The sequence below is a fragment of the Epinephelus moara genome, chromosome 4 (genome assembly GCF_006386435.1).
Source record: "Epinephelus moara isolate mb chromosome 4, YSFRI_EMoa_1.0, whole genome shotgun sequence".
Lineage (NCBI taxonomy): Eukaryota > Metazoa > Chordata > Actinopteri > Perciformes > Serranidae > Epinephelus > Epinephelus moara.
In genome coordinates this window covers 18,703,413-18,713,873 of record NC_065509.1, presented here as the reverse complement: position 1 = coordinate 18,713,873, position 10,461 = coordinate 18,703,413, and the positions used below count along the sequence as shown (strand labels likewise).

General features: G+C 44.0%; 1 protein-coding gene and 1 pseudogene across 1 annotated transcript in view; one reads left to right on the top strand and one right to left on the bottom strand.

Annotated features, from left to right (window-relative positions):
- Positions 1–288: 288 nt before the first annotated feature.
- LOC126389005 (nuclear factor 7, brain-like) lies at positions 289–1,679 on the bottom strand (annotated as a pseudogene).
- Positions 1,680–6,213: 4,534 nt separating this feature from the next.
- frmpd3 (FERM and PDZ domain containing 3) overlaps positions 6,214–10,461 on the top strand; it is a 112,525-nt gene continuing 108,277 nt past the window's right edge. The window contains exon 1 of the mRNA XM_050043090.1: positions 6,214–6,670. The gene's annotated coding sequence lies outside the window, so the exon portion shown is untranslated. The remainder of the gene's footprint in view (positions 6,671–10,461) is intronic.

Below are 10,461 nucleotides of genomic sequence, written 5' to 3'. Positions count from 1 at the left end.
AAGGTCGTGCAGAACTCACGGGGATTGGTTGAATTTACATTAATTGTTGTGACTCAACATCCTGGAGGGGCTGTTATCTTATTTGCTATTACATCTTTAGTCCCTTACCCCTACTGGCAATATCACACAATATTCCCTCAGTGCCAACACATCTCAACAACTGCATCAGTGCCTGAAATAACCTGGCATGTCTCAGTACATATCAAAAGGTACAAAAAGGTTGTTTTTCTCTGTAACAGTGGAACAGAGCAGATACAGTTAGTTAGTTGGACTCTTAACTAACCACATCTATCTGCTCTCTTCCACTGCGACAGAGACCTTCACTGGCAGTATCTTCAGTGGGAGTTCACCCCCAATGTTAATGAATGGAAACAGCCTGTCAGTGAAAGTGTGTGTGAAGGTGTGTATTTGTGTCTTAGTGTCTGGATCAGAGAATGACAGCTCTCCTTTGTTCCAGTCCAGATTCACTCTGACTTTCTGGAGCTTCATCTTCACAGGGAGAATAGCTGGTCGAGCCGGTAGTGACCACGCAGAGTGCTCACCTTTATAAAACCGTATTCTCCATAATCCAGACTGCATGAGTCCCTTCCTGTGGACGGACTCTGCTAACACACCCAGTGCCCAGCTTGCATTGTCTCCAATCTCGACATCCCAGCTGTGAGTCCCTGATTTAAAGCCCTCGGAGCCCAAGACACAAAAGCAATCTCCAACCCTCTCTGGGTTATCAGGAAGCTTAAGTCTCTCCCCACATCTCACACTGGTCAGGTCTTCAGACAGAACGAGGCATGAACCTTCGGTGTTTGGGTCAAGAATCACAGGAGTGTAGGAGGCCATCTCCTTCATCTTGTCCCAGATGTTGAAGGTCAGGTTGCCAAGGTGTTTGGCCACATCTATCAGAGCTCCTGACCGCGGCTCTGGGTCACCCTGCTGTGGGCTCCGCTGGACTCTTTGCACTGCAGCCTTGTAGCTGTGCAGGAATGAGACATCTTCAGCTCTCAGCTCCTCCTCTGTGGCTCTGATTGTGTCTGAAAGAGCTTCCATCTCTCGGATCACAGCATCAATCTTCTCCTTCATCATCTGACTCTTCTGCTGCTCTTCCTCTCTCAGGGCAGACACCCTGGCCCTCTCTTCCTCTGCCAGAAACTGGTGAAGCTTTGTAAACTGTTCATTAATCTGCCTCTCTGTGCGTAGGGCCTGGATTTTAATGTGTTCTGCTGTTTGATCGAACTTCAATTTAACTTTCTTAACAAGGCTCAGTTTGTCCTGTAAGGACTTCAAGGATTTCTGGAGCTCCTCTCTGTGATCCTGTGCAGCTTCCGCGATGGGTCTGAAACTGTGGTCAGTGTGTGTTATTGAATCTTTGCAGATGTGACACACCGGCTGTTGATGATCCAGACAAAAGAGTTTAAGTTTCTCTGAGTGCAGACTGCAGAGAGTCTCTGAAGCCCTCTGATCTTTGCTCTGCAAGAAGTCCTCACACACAGTCTTTAATGCCAAGTTTAAATTAGGCGGTTCTTCCCTCGTCTCTTACAGAGCGGACACTCACGTGTTTGTTTCTCCCTCCACCAGCTCTCCAGACAGTCCTTACAGAAGCTGTGGCTACATGACAGGAGGACAGGATTCCCAAAGATTTCACAGCAGACAGGACAGCAGAGATTCTTCACCGACAGGGAAGCCATTTTCTCTCTGTGTGAAGCTAAAAACGCTGCAGACAAAAAGTACAGCCAGTCATGACGTCACTCCCTCCTCTTGCAATTTCACTAAAATCTACTTTCACTTTGAGTAACGTTTGAAAAAAACAACTCACATTCAGTGTGTGGTCTGCCAGCAGTGTTCTCCGTTTTTTTTCTTCTGTAGTTGCACTCACTCTGACGATGTGTGAGTTTGGTGTGAGGATGAATCTTTTTTGCCTGTGTGTCACTCTTTTGTGGCACACAGGCAACCAACTCTGTTGGTGGTTTTTCTCGGGTGAGTCAGGTCACGGGTGGAGCTTTGTCAGAAATGTGACACAGAGGTGTGTTTCATTCCGAAGTTATGATCTGTCATTGCTCAAAGGGAAATGTGGATTGATAGTGTGCAGTGGCTATTAAACACATCCTGTATTTGCTGCCTGTTTATATACAGTATGCACACAGATTCATATACAACACATAATTCAAATGAAATATTCCTTCTATCAGTCAATCTGGACTTTATCCCTTATCTCTCATGGTGTTTAAACATTTCAAAATTAAACTTGTCTGTTGTTGGGTTAAAGTGCTCTTTCCTTTGTGAAGGAAGAATCTCCATGCTGTGTCAACTGAATGTCTCAGAAGTCCAGGCATCACCAAATGGTGGACCGCGATCTGGGTCTAGACCAAGAGATGGTTCAATCCGAACCCATGACCAAAAATCCTCACAGGGTGTTACTTTTTGTTCTGACAGTTGCTGCTACAGACTGCTGGCACAGCTACTCCAGTTAACACAGCAATAGCTTCACTCAACTGAGCCAATCAAATCGATTGTTTACCGTACCATTTCACAAGAGAACAACAGCATAAGAAAGATGTGAGAGAGATGACAATATGGAGCATGAACCAACTGACTCTGCTGGTTACTGGCTACAGACTGTGTCTAGGACTATTTTCTCTAGTGTAACCAAAGTAGCACTACACACCAGGTCATAGAAATACTAAGTGCTATATCATAGACAACTGGACTTTCTTGAGGACGTTTCACCTCTCATCCAAGAGGCTTCTTCAGTTCTAACTGAAGAACTTAAGAAGCCTCTTGGATGAGAGGTGAAACATCTTCAAGAAACTGAAGCAAGTCCAGTTGCCTACGATATAGCACTTTGGATTATATTTGGGTCACCTTACAGCTGTGAGTCAGCTTTCTCCAACATGAGCATTATCACAACCAAGTATTGTTCCAGGCTCATCACTGAGCACCTACACATGTGCATGAGAATGGCTCCAACTCCAAGCCAAGATTCACACTACTGGCAGGGCAGTCAAAGGTGCATTTCTCTCTCTAGCAAAGGAAGTAGGAAAAAATGGAAATACATAACTAAATAAAGAGAAAAGGCTCTGCTACTTTTTCCAAAAGAGGCACTTTTTATTGATTTTATTCATAAGATTTTATCTTGTTCTCCTTGACTTGAAATGTAGGCCTTGGGTTTATTGTGCTAGGATGTTATTTCATGTATGGTAAAGATAGCTATTTGTTTTCCATACAAGGGCCATACAAGTATAATGTCTGTGTGTATGTTTAAACTATCGTACATTGACAATATTGTTGAAATGATGTGAAAATGCACATTGTTTAGGCCTTTAGGACATTTTAGTAGTTGGACCTCTTTGAATTTGAACTGATTACAGCTGCTGGAGCTCAAACAACTCCAACAGAGTGATTCTTTCAGTTTTCATGTCACATTAGTGTCAGTGGTCCAATTCTCCAAGTTGAACTTTTATTCATGGCATGTCAATAACTGAAGCTACTAAATATTTTTGTTCCAGGATCTCAATGTTCTTGGAGAGGTCAATGGCAAAGTACATTTGCACCAGTCAACTCTGCCTCATTTAAAAGAATTAGATAATTAGTTTGGCTGCTTGACGTCTGTATTTGATTCTATCTATGTAAAGTTTTGTCTGAAATCATGTGCACAATGTGTTCACTGCACGTAGGTCCTATTAACCAACATCACAAACTTGAAAAGTACAGATTTGGATTACTGACAGAGCCTCTTATTACTGATGTAATAACAAATACAATTGCAAACCAACTTTTGCTTGTGACTTATTAAAAAGTGAGAAACCCTTGAGCTGCAGAACTGCCACATAGTTAGACGCATTACCATTGTAAAGCGTCCCAAAAGTGGTTATTAATGGCTAATTACTAGTAGTTAAAGCATGAGTAAATGGTTTTATTAACCATAAAAAAGCCACTAGTTACACTTTATAAATCCTTTAAAGGGCAATTTGGAGGACTCAAAAAAAGTCTCTTGCTCTATCGAGCATGATCCTGCTTATGTTGCTGGATTTTCCGGTTTCAGGCGTGTAGCATCAGCGCAAAATGCACATTAAAACCGTGCCTCTGTGACTGCTGTGGCACATCTGTATGTGTGAGAGCAGGTGATATGTGCTTGTGACTGTAGGTACCAGTGCATTTGTAATCCAGAGGTCTGCCAGAAGTGCAGGAGCGAGAGGGAATTACCATCTGTTAGTCCTCTGCCAACATCCAACGCAGTACTAACCGTCTTCCTCACGCATAATTACCCCCACACACACTCCACGAGGCTGATTCTTTCTCCACGAGATTGCCTCAGTCGCTGTCTCGGCTCACTCCTAAAGCCCGATTTAGCAGCAGATTACAGAGTTAGATTAACACAGCCGAGCGTCAGGAATTGCTTCAAAAGCAGACCCCAGGTCGGTGCAGAACGGTTTCCCCTGAAGGATCAGGTCTGGATTCAGGCTACACTAAGCTCTGCTGTGGGATGAATTACAATGGGCACATTGTGACTTAATTTTAAACTGTTGTTAATCAGTTCCTTCATATCCATGACTTCCTTTTCATGTTTTAAGTCCTTTCCATAATTTGAATTTGCTATAGCAGGTACAAAATTCACTCTTTTTGGGCATGATTGGTCATGCACTCATATCTGGGAGAATCAGTGTTTCTGTTACACAGAGGGCTGTTGATTATCAAGAAAGCATAGACAGGAAGTGGTGTGGAATGGATTGCTATGTTGCAGGGTTATAATTTCTTTTGACTCCCTGTCAGTCCAGTCAATTAATGCTGCAAACATGGCAGTCTGCAGGCCCTGAACATCCTGCGAGGAAGAGAGCCTTTCCACTGCTTAAAACGCATATGTCGGTCTGTCTAGACATTCTCAGTTTGCAGTGATGCTGAGAGATTGTCGATAGCCTTTTCTGTCACGTTGACAGGGGTAACCGCTGCTTTTCCCGACTGTTCCAACATGTACAGAGACTTGCTTTATTCAAAGTCAGACACACAGAGGTAAGAAGGGATTCTGCTGAAGACAAAGACATAACTAAAGAGGATGCAAAGACAGGGAAAGACTTACGTAAGAAAGAAAATAAGAAGAAAAGATTGAGGTTGTTTAGTATGCTCCTGCTGTGCTTTGTAAATGTCCCTGCTTTTTTATCAGATGTTAAAATGTCTTAGTGCATACATTTCTCTCTCTCCTTCCCTCTCTGTCAATTTCAAAAAGCCTTTCTTCCTATCTCCAGATCTTCACTCTTCTCCATTTCATCCCTTTCTGCCTCTCTCTTTAATTCTTGAGGCAGTCAAAGCAGAACAGACAGCATGCTCAGAGAACAAAACAGAGCGCACTGTCAGTGAAACTGAGCCTCCACATTTCACCTCTTGCCTTTCTTATTTTCTTCCCTTCCCCACTCGGCTTCTCTGTCTAATCATAGGGCCCACCCAACTTTTGGATTCTCCTCTCCTCTCCTCTCCTCTCCTCTCCTCTCCTCTCCTCTCCTGAGGATCCTCTGCAGTGTCGAGGTGTGATCTATCATTCCCTTGGGCATTCAGGGAGGCAGGTAGCCTGTTAAGGCTGTAGGTTCTGAGGGCTGTTGATATACTGATAGCCTGAGGAGATCCTCTGCTGCTATTTAGGTGCCCCTCTCTTCTGTGTGTGTTTGGCTGTGTGTGCATTTAAACTGTGTGTGCATGTGCATACATAGCAGGCTGTCAAGTTATAATTTACCAATTTAAAACATACTATTTAGCATTCAAATGACTTGCAGGGATGTATTTGCACAATGTTCACATGCAAGCCATGCAAAGCAGAAGTAGGTAACATGCACACTCATGTAAATCGCTTATGTACATCTCTGCTCGTCTCTTTTTGTCCGTCACACACTCAGAGGCATGCATATAGGTATGGATGACTCATTATCTCAGCCATGGCCATGCATCCCTGATTGAATTGATACCGATAGATGGAGCAGGAGGGAAAACAACCTTTCCTATACTCTCCCTTGCCATCCTCCCTCCCCCGCTCCCACACACACACACACACACACACCCACCCACCTCCCTCTTTCTCTCTCTCTCCGTTCCTCTCTTTCTCCATCTCTCTCTCTTGCTCTCTCTCTCTCTCTCTCTCTGCCTCAGCATCTCGGAGCCACCGGCAGCATTAACAGTTAGGGAAGAGACTCTGTATTCACACACAGCACACAGAGTGGAGCCAGCACTGACGCGCAAACACACACACACACAAACTCTTCCACACACACACACATGCACAGGGAGAAACGGAGAGGTGGACGGAGGCTCCAGCTGTAGCATGTCCACTGGCTGCAGTCAGACATGTAGGAAGAGGAGGTGCTCTGCTCGCCGTTCCATGTCCGCTTCAGTCTTCTAAGCACCTCCCATCCCTCCCCCCCCTCCCCGAACGCTCGCTCCCTGGCTCTGCGGTTGCTGAGGGGCTGGCTGGAATGACCTGGGAGAGCGGGAGACACAAGGAGATGCGCTAGACGGGGCTGCCGGCTGGGAGGACTCTCTGATCCTTGATCCCTCCTCTTCTCCAGGCTGACAGATACGAGGCAGACCTCTGATCTGCCCCACAGATGCATGCCCATATAGGAGGGCATGGCTGTGTAGACCGAGGGTCTTCATCAAGCCCAGCCACAGTGAGGAGGACCACCACAGAGACACGCAGGTAAGAGGCAACACAGCTGGGGCTGTTTAGCTGGATTTCCATCTATATTGATCTGCGCAGATGTGAGGGTATCAGCTATGTGCCGTGTGAGACATGGATTACTTCGCTCTTTTGATTCTCATCTGTGTTGATCCATTGGTTTGATAATTTACAAATGTTTCTGATGTGTGTGTCTTGTTTGGTCATGCCTGCTGCGCTGCTGTGGTGCATGGTCATTGATTAGAAGGGAGATGGGTCTGTGGATGAGCGCTGTGGCAGCATGATAATGGAATATGTCTCCTGGAGGACATGGTCCGATATCCATCAGACGTCTGGGGAATGTCAGTGGGAATGAAGAGGGTACAACAGGGAGGTAGCAGAAGGGAGGAAAAAGAGAAGAGAAACAGACAGAGAGATTGGGTGAAAGTCCATTGCATTCATATAATTTATTTGAGTGCCATATCCTGTGGGCTTCTGCTGTTTTTTTGGGGGGGTAACCATTTGGCTTTGCTTTTCCTTAGTGCTTCATTTGTGATTCATATATTCATGTCACTCTCCACATTTGGCCAGTTTTTCAATTAAAGTCTAAAGGCTGTGTTTCACGGTGTGTCAGAGTAGCTGAGGGTTGAAGAAATGCCACAGAGGAGTTTGAAAAAGGGGTGCTTGCTGTAGCTGGAGAATACGAAGACCCCCTGAGTGTGAGAGTGGTGCTACACCAAGACAAGCAGGGTGGAAGTTGGGGCAGAAGCCTGGGGACAGAGAGGGAAGCTGTGATTTGCTGCATAATTAGCCTAACAGTTGCACACTGAGGAAACACATGTTGGCGCTAATAGAGGTTCATGAAAATGAACGTTGACAACCATATTACTAATGTTGCTGTTGCAGCCTTGAGACTCTCCTTTGGCTGCCCCTGCAGAACAGGGAAAAGGTCAATTTACAACCTCTGCCAACAGAAGATTTCTTGCTTCAATCCTTCACTAATACTCTCAAGCCTTGTTACATGACTCTAAAATGGTTATAGTGCTTTTCTTCTTCTGTGGATGTCAATGACAGGGGCAGCAGAAGCCCCAAAGTGCATTTCACAGATTGGCCCTGGGTGGGTGTGCTTATTCAGAGGTGCCTGTGGCTGAGAGAGATGAGCTGTCCAGTGCCGTTGCATGGAGCATACATCACTGAACGCACGGCTGTGGACCCAGGAGAAATCAACAGAAGGAAAGCCATTACTTAGATGACTAGGCTTCTCTGATCTCATCATATGGCTGGGCAAGTTATAGAGACACCGGACGGGGGCAAATGGAGGGAACGAGACAGGTAGAGCGCCGAGGCAGGCCGGCAGTCAGATGAGGAGAGAGCACTCTCTTCAATGCCATGATTAATTCTAGAGGCGACACATTCAGCATATGCCAAAAAATATCAATATTTTCCATTATACGGTGTGTTTCAGAGTAGATGGTGGCTGATTTAGAGGTTGATTTTAAAAGCCGTTCGACAACATCTATCTAGATGCCACTCAGCCTGACACTGGTGAGGCTGGTATTTGATGGAGTGGATGTCTGAGGTTGATTAGGTGTTCTTTTGCAGAAAATGCAATGTGGAGGTTGATTGTGGGAGTTTTTTTATGGCAGTAAATATACACACAGGCCTCACTTGACAAGAGGAAAAGTTACCAGACAACTTTTGCTTCATAAATTACATAGTTATTGATATTCCGAGTTTTCTAAATGTATAAAATATGATCAAAGGCACATTACAGCCCTGAAATCATGCCTGTGATCTTGCTGTACATTGTGCTCTCACACACAGCTGCTATTTTATCTTCTCTGTCAACTTCTGCTTAGTCATTAGAGAGAGCAGAGCAGCCCCAAGGTTGCAGGATAGAGCAAATTAATACAACTAGTGGTGCAGCCTTTGTCCAAGCACATAAACACATACCAAACTCTCATAATATGGCTCATTGAGACATTCTGAATAACAGAAGGACCACAGAGAAATACCACGCCTGGACATGCTTTAAAAATCCAATCAGTATCAAAGTGGTGAGGTCTAATGCACATGTAAGGAGAGGCGGTTGGCACAAGCTGGCAACTCTGCAGAGGCACATAAAAGCACAATATAAAAACAGACTCGGCACTAGATAAAACCTACAGATCACACCAATTACAATTGGAGGGCATTTAAATGAGGGGAACCAACACCCATTATTTCAGTCTCCCAAACACTTTATGCTGGTGGTTAGGCATGAGTGGAGAGCGCTGTTGGAAGACACGTGAACACTCTCGGAGATATGCATGAATGCTCACGCTCACACCAACTGCTTTCTCCTGCTGGAGTTGATTTTAAGTCGAAGCACTGATCTCCATCTTCAGTCTTGTTTGGCTAAATTGTTTCTGTCCAGGTTTGAAATCTCTGCAGGATCTAAAACATGATATGGAGTTGAAGAATGAGGTCTTTTTTCCTGTATTTTTATTATCATAAGCAAATCAAATCACCAAAGTACTGATCCTGTGCAACCGCAGTTTGATGTAGATATGGCCTCTTTACATTGATCATTGTTGCGACAATTTTACTGTAATTACAATGAGCGTAGGAAGTGTTGTTCATTCCTTTCAGTAGTGTAAAATGGAACTGCATCCATCCTGCAGTGTGATGTCAGGATGAACTACACTGGTTATGTTCATCATGATGAAGGAATGTGTCAATCAATGCAACGGTATCTCTCATGAGTTTCTGATGGAGATCAGTGGCATGCAGCAACAGAGCTGCGGCTACACTGACAATAATTGTTAGTAGAACTGACTTCCTAGTGAATGTATTGGTTTTATTGTCTTCTGAATTATCCTTTCAATGAGTAAACATGGAAGATGTGTAAACCATGAGAGACTTTTAAATAAACCTAAACACAGTGCTTGTTTACATTAACTTCCAGGTAGCTCATGTACAGAAAATAAAAGGGTGCTGAGCAAATGCTACTTAGTTTTGTTTTTAGCCATCTGAAAAAAAGGTCCACCTGAAAAAAGCAATATCACTTCAGGTGTGTGCTATAGTTAGGATATTTTAATTGCCTCACCTTGCCATCAGGAATCCATTTCTGACGGATGATTGAAGCTGTTATCTGAAAGAAAACAGACTCCACTGACAAAAACAGCAATTTGACTTTGCAGAACATGGGAGTTGCTGGTCTACCTCTGCCCCATCACTCAGCTAGTAACTGAAACTGTGAAATTATTACAAATATGGCATACACTTGAACTGATATTGATTTTTTTAGGTAGGTCTTGTACAGTAGGTGGCTAAAACATGTCTTGTTGTGCTCCCCTCACAGCCATAAATTGCTCAGCTTCCATGCTGGTAGATTTGGTTTATGAAAGATGATAGTACAGCAACACAGTAGGGGTGTAAATCATCAGTTTCATCACAATACGATATTATATTGATTCTCTGGCCAACGATTTGATATTTTCCGATATTACAAAGTCAGCCACAATACGCTTAAGTGCAGTAAAGTTTATTTTAAACTGACTCCACTACAGCACATGGGATAAGTTAGCCCTCAGGGCTTTCTGCCAGAGAGTCCTTTCTGGAAGAAATCTTTTCATTTTATCCCAAACCATCATCTGTTTCCTTAAACCTCAGGTGTATCTGGCTTAAAGGGAAATTTCGGTTTATTTCAACCCGTCTCCTATCGTCCTAAATTTGTTTCAAGTCACTAGTGACATAGAAATAATAGTTAGCATGTTAGCCGTTAGCCTAGATACAGCCGTAGCGTCAGACCTGTTAAAACGTAATTGAACGGGCATCCTTTCAAGTGCAAA